Here is a 7032-nt window from a genome sequence, read left to right as displayed (position 1 = left end):
CAGTGATTCAGGGAAGTCCGCTAGCTTTGAATCCACATTTCAAAGCCTGTGTTGAACTGGAGGACTGTGCTGGAACTGGAGGGAGACATGTGTACACACTCTCTAACCAATTATATGGTGATCTCCTGGATTTCTCCCTCTGTTTGATGGGCATAAGATACATAACTTCATGCTTCCTTATTTTTCCATGTTTCCATATAGGCTCTGAAATAAGATTTAGCATTTCTATAATGAAACGTACAAGAGTGTGGCTGATTTATGCCTTTGCGGTAGGGAAGTTTTCCACTTAAATGTAAGGCTATGAGAGAGATGTTAAGTTACAGTGTAGTCATCAGGGGTTATTTTGTTTTCCTTCACAACACTCTGAACACACATCATTTACCATAATTTAAGCTTGAAATACTGGTTTTAGGGAGGAAAACAGAAAGATTGATGGGAAGCAGTGAAGAAAAAACACGAAGGTGGAAACCTTAAATCCTCCAAGTAAAATCAAATTTTAGGTCTATATAACAGAAACAAACTCTGACAGGAAAACCATGACACAGTTGTGCGGTTTTCAGAGTGAGCACTCAAAACATATTCCTTCAAATCCGACCTCATTGTAGAAAATAGTTTTCACAGTGAAAGGCAGCAGGGTGGTAAAAAGGGAAGTATTATTTGCCTATACTCCAAGTGGACCACTTAAACAGTTGTATTATTGATAGTGGCAATAATGTGGACCTCTGCTCTATGTCCTTCAGTACGTCATTAAATGTGTTTCAACAACAGCTTCCACTCTCCCTCTTTGCTGGGAAATCCATTACAGACGTAGAATGCTAAATGCATTAACAGAGAAATGTCAGAAAGCAAAAAGACAGAATCACTGTACCTTTGTCCAAACCCATTACAACACTGACCCCTCTGACTTCAAAGTAACAATGATTGAGTTGGTGTCATCACAGGCCCAGACTTCCCTGCCAGTAGGCCTACCTGGAAAACTCCTTTTCTGAGAGGGCTCTCGTTTGATCATGCATGCGGGCGACGCATGTCAAGCCGGGTTATTCCCACAGTTAATATTCTTTCATAACCTGCCATGCAAGCTGAACTTGATTATTTTGGCACCTGGGCAAACAGCTACAGCTTTCAGGTGGTGCATACAGTATCAGAGACCCTGGTCACAAGGGTGATCTATTCGCTGAAAAGGCAGGGTTCTGGCAAAAGACTCAGCACCTTGGAGTAATGAAGCCAGCCCTACTCTGTGAGCATGGGCAGAACAGGTTACATTAGAAATGCATGAAGGCCAATAGGTGGTTACCTTAGGTCTGCTCCAACCCATTTATATTCCATCAACTGATATCAAAGCAGGAAAATGTTTTGGAGAGGAGGAAAAGCAGCGAGCGGAGAGGTATATTGAAATGTCTGTGGATCAACAAAACATGCAAAAATGGCTGTCAAATAGCATTGGGCATGTGAAAACGTGCAGTGGTGTCCAAGTTGATGGCTACCACAGAAGGCAAGAGGCGTTTCTTTGGAAGCCTCAACTATGGCTTGGATTAAGCCTGGCTTGGATAATGACTCTTTCCTTTAACAACACTTTAAAAAAGCACCATGATTTTTTACTTTGCTGTCTCATTACCAGTGTCCACTTGGCAGAAACAGGAGACTGAGCTGCCCAGAATTAAGGCCTGAACCTGGGCAACTTTCCTGCTGTCCACCCACCCTCTTTGCTTTTGCTTTCTCTCTCAGAGACTTGGTGCTTACTTAATCATGATTAATCGCTGCCTGGATAATCAGATACAACATCAAAAGGTTGGAGATGACAGTCCAAGGACGCTTGGGAGGAAACAAGGTATACCAGGTATTCATTAGCTTTGGCATAGCAGTCATACATTAGCCCATAACCCTTTATTGTCCTAATTAGGCTAGAAAGGGGCTGCTAGCATTAACACTACCGATATCTACAAATACATACATAGCAATATAGTTTATCTCAACTTTTGGCAACACAGTGTAACGCTCACATAAAAGGCTCTTTATGTTAGGTCTGTTATTATGATTTTCTTTTCTTTCCTTTTTCTGCCCTCGTAGCAGTTTGTCCATTCAGTATATTATGTTAGCTCACATCCAGCCACTAAGCTGGGCAGTGTTTTTGATTTACAATCACTTGCTTGGGACAAACATAAGACAGGCTTTCCTCTATTATTTTACTCATCTCACTTCACACTGTGAGGTGCAACCCATACTGTATATTTCATTTCTTTTTCCCTCCCTCCCTTCCCTGTTTTAAGTCTCCCTGGATGGAGCCTGGCTTGCGGTGCACCATTTTCCCAGCTACAGTAGCAGTGGTGCTGGGCCCTGTTCAACCCCATTATTTCTGGGAGCCAAATTCCCATGGTCCCAGGAACAGGCGTGCCAGCTCTGCCTTCTTGGCTCTCTTCCCTGGTATTGTTTCCTTTGTTACATCCAGAGCTGCATTTCAGCCCGTTAATGTTTGCGCTGGGAGGTCCAAATTCCCAGTGTTCAGCTTTAGAAAAGGTAACTTGAAGTTCAGAATGCAACCACTTTTTTTTTCTTCAGCAAATTATGTTTTTTTCACTTTTATTTTTTCCATTTTTGTTCTTTGTTGTCATACAGTGTATATAGTGATAACAATACTATAAACTTGTTCAAGATTAAATTCTTGCACGCAGAGCAATCATAAAATCCCTCCTGCAAAAGCCTTAGCCAGCTCCTAACCCAGATGTGCTATATTTTTAACTAAGTGTGTACTTTGTTATTAGTTTAGATTAATTAAAACATCTTTTTTCACCACATATGGAATAAACCTCTAGAAAGTCAAAGTCATTTTGCAGTTCATACATTTATATGTACAATTACATTTTTCACATAATGAACTGTGAAATATCTCCACCCCTAATTCTAACAAACTCAGATTATAAAGATTATACAGGGGTGATCACCAAATAGCGAATCACTATTATTAACATTTTGAGTCTGACTCACTATTCATCGTGATGGCATTTCTCCATCTGTAATCCACTTTACAACCTATCATTCCAGCCTTAGCACCCTAACTCCTTTTCTCTGATGTCAACTCATGTAGCCATCATGGCAGCTCACACATGGGATTAAATGCAGGGTTTGTTGGCTCAGCGCAGCATGGAGGGAGCATTTCCGACTGATGTTGGCTGTTCCACTCCGAGCCACAGCACTTGTCTCCCAGAGCGCAGACACGACGGTGTCAGGTAATTCTCTGAGGAAGAGCCACACGCCCCTGCAGAGAGCAGTGGGGGAGCCTGTATCACATCTCAGGAGTTGTAATAGCAGCTTTGAAGACTCCAGTCCACTAATCCCACATCATGTGATCATGTGTCTAATAGACCGGCTCCTAATTCACAGCATTGTGGGGGATTTTTAGCTTGTCACTTGCACCGGCAGAGGTTTACAGTGGGAGAGTCTTACGTTTTGTGAAAATAAATATAAGAAACTCCTGCGCACGGCTACACATGGACACACTTGCGCTCAAACACAGACACACACACACACACAGTCACAACATAAAAGCGAACACTGACATTTTGTCAAATGTTGAACAGTAAAGAGCAAAAGTAAGTACAAATTTATTTTATGTTTCGGAAGTCATCAGAAGTACGGTCCACAGTGAGATAAAATGATCAACAATGAATAATCTTTGTGCAGGACTAAAGCTCTTGCTTAATAAACAGTTAACAGAATTTATATTAGGTTGGCCTATGATCAATAATAGTATCTCTGGTGACTCTGCAGACAGTCTGATCATACATCATAGAAAATATTCCTTGTAAGAAATTTGAATCAAATACCTTGAAGACTAGTTTCATACAGTAGAAATTGTCTACTCCATAGTCATAAGCTGTCAAATCTTAGAAAAGAGAAAAATGCAACAAGACCCTCTGAGTATAGTATGTGATCATTGCAGAAGCCCAGGTCTGTTGAGGTTTGTGTGACATTTTTAAGTCATTTTTGAGTGATTATCTCTAAGGTACTATGCACATTAAATGGCTGAGTTAACCTTAACACATGTAAAACCATTACGCCTATTGACGACAGCACGGTGTAATCCTGCTTTGCAGTTTGATATTGACACTCATGATCAAATGCTAAGCTCTGCTAGCAGATAGGTTGTCCCTCTCTGGGGGACTGAGAGACAGGCAAATGAAGCAGCACCAGATTGATGAGAAATGAGTGCTCAGTAAATTGTGTGTGTGTGTGTGTGTGTGTGTGTGTGTGTGTGTGTGTGTGTGTGTGTGTGTGTGTGTGTGTGTGTGTGTGTGTGTCTGTGTGTGTGTGTGTGTGTGTACTCTTCTCCTGTAAGGGATACTGCAAAGCCAATCAATTAATACTTAAAGTGGAACCAATTCTTGTTTCACTTGGGAACTTACTGAGGGCTTTGCCCCTTCATTTTAATACCGAGGTCTGCATTCCTAATTATGAACAGTGCAAATGGATGTTAAGCCATGCCAAATTAAATCTTAGTTCATTAGATATAAGCTCTTTAAAGATTGAAAGAAAATATTTGAATTTTTAAAAAGTTTCAATGTGCAGTGTCCCATTTTTAATGAGGACGTTGCAATGTGAGGGAGGAAAAAAGGGAAATGTCTTTGTGTGGATGAATAATCTAACCAATATGAAATATTAAGTCACTGTTTTACCCAGTGTTTCTCCTCAGGCTGCAGTGTTAGGCTGGATAATAGAAGATTTTCCTTTGGTGAGGTTCTGCTTTGAATAAAATACAGAGGTGCATGAAGGGGAAGCTCAACTGTCTAGAGGCAACTGGAGTTCTGACTTACATTGTAAATATATTCATTATTCCGCCAAAAAAAAGGCATTGTTGACAGACGTCAGTTTCATCATTAGAAGTGTTCCGAGTCAAGCAGTAAATAAGTAAACTCCTTTTATTTTTCGGCAGGAAAATGCATGAAACTTCAGAATTTCAATTTCAATATTTAACAATGTTTGCTGCCTAGATGAACCTTGTTATCATAATGTTGGCTTAATCTATATTGTATGTGCAAGCTTACAACAATACTGGCTTTGCTGAGGAGCAGTGTATTAGCGCTTACCTGTAACTTTTAATGTGTTCCCTAGCTCGGCTTGTAATGGAGAAAGCAGATGTTCAACGTGGCAGCACCTACTTGCTGCCGTCCTAAGTCTGTTTTCTCACACCACACAAAGAGACTGTAATGAAAATCTATAGAACATTTCACACCAGTGCTATTAAGGGATCATTTCTTCACAGTCACTGCCTTCTGAATAAAGCATCAAAAGAACACAGTGTAACACACTGTTTGCATTATAGATTGCCACCAATTACATTGTCTTGTTCTTCTCTTTGCACTAATATATTTCTGTTATTTGTCTGTCATTAACTGTCTTACAGAGACAGATCTAGTTCTAAAACGGGAAGCTCCGAGGCCCCGGTGTCGTAAGAGGTTTACACAGTGTCCATTGTGTAACAGCTGTAAAACACAGACCAAATTATTATTAACTCCGCATGCTGCTCTGCCTCTGCCTCTGATAAAGTGGAATCCCAGAACAACCTTTGGATTTTGGCCAATAACCTTGGAGGGCTATGGTGATTGAAAACAGTAGTATGAATCCAGGTCAGTCATTATGTCTACACTGCAGAGACAAAGATACAAGACTAAGCTGAGGGTGTGGTGTGGCCGTTTTATGCATTAAAGGAAAAAGAGGGAAAGTGAAAAATATATTCCATTTTATCAAACACTAAAGGCTGCTTAAAAGGAACCCAAAATCTACTTATCCATAAAATTTCAAAGAAAAGACTTGCCACTTTTTAGCCTGATGGATTGTTAAAAGGAAAACTCCTGCATAGAATTTCCAACCTCCTCTATAATTTCACAATCACTTGCTTTTTTGATTCTCACTTTACCTGTTGGGACAGACGGAAATGTCGAATTTGCTCTAGCATCTTTCAGCATGATATGACACCCTAAACCCAAGAGTGACGGTGTCTCTTTCCCCGCAGGAGAAACAAGGAAGATGATTTGTTGAGGGGCCCCGGGGAGCAACTGCGCCTTGAAAACAGGTGGTGCAACATTGCACTGCAGCATGCCTTCAGGGAATATTTGTAGATATTCAGGAAATGCACAAAAACAAAACATTTCCCTCCGACTGAAGTAAACGCCACCTACAATACAACACAGACTGAGGAGGTGATTAACTCTGCTCCTGACATGTTTCCCCAAATGTCATTTTCTCAGGGTTGAAAGATTTTTTTTTTTTAAGTAAGTTAGAGTTTTTCTTGTTGATGAATGCTTTGTTATGACTTTTGCTCTCATATATTCAGCATGAGCCACTGTAAGCATGAGCAGTATGTCGCTCGTCTCGTCAAGTCTCACCAACTGAGTCACTCACTGCTGAGCGAGATAGGTGAGCAAGAACAATTTCTTCATTTTGACAAATCACTCCAAAATGTATTAGCAGAGAGGCCAACTGTCAATCCAGCTGCCCAAAGGTCCTTACAGTGCCTTTTGGTGGGTCTGAAAAATGATGTAATCAGCCCGTCCTTCCTTCTTGCCAGAGCTCCATCCATCCTCTCTAAAGGCCCGGTCCCTTTGGCCTCGCTCTGGATCAAGTCCCCATAAGGCCCCCTGACCCCGTTAGAGGCGCATGATGGGCGGCCCTGTCACTTCAAATGGCTGCCCAGGTCCGGTCTGAGAGTAACCCCTCACTGTGAGTAAACCTCCACGTTATTTCTGTTTTATAGGCTATGGGTGGATAACTGTGTGGAATGGATGTGGACAACTTAGTTATTGTCACTCAGGGCGAGGAAGTGAATGTCGTTACTGGGTTGCGAATGGGAGTCGATTGAAAGGTATGAAAAGTTATGTGGTGTCGTTTCACAGTGTGAGAAAAGTAAGCTACATTTCTTACACCGCGCTCACGATGACAAGGGGTCCGCAGTCACCGAATTGTCTCTGACGAATGTTATACATTGCAGTGCATGCAGACTTACATATTTGGCCACGACTTACCAAAGACAATGTTCAA

This window comes from Scomber scombrus, chromosome 12, assembly GCF_963691925.1.
Source record: "Scomber scombrus chromosome 12, fScoSco1.1, whole genome shotgun sequence".
NCBI lineage: Eukaryota > Metazoa > Chordata > Actinopteri > Scombriformes > Scombridae > Scomber > Scomber scombrus.
Note: the sequence above shows the minus strand (reverse complement) of the source record.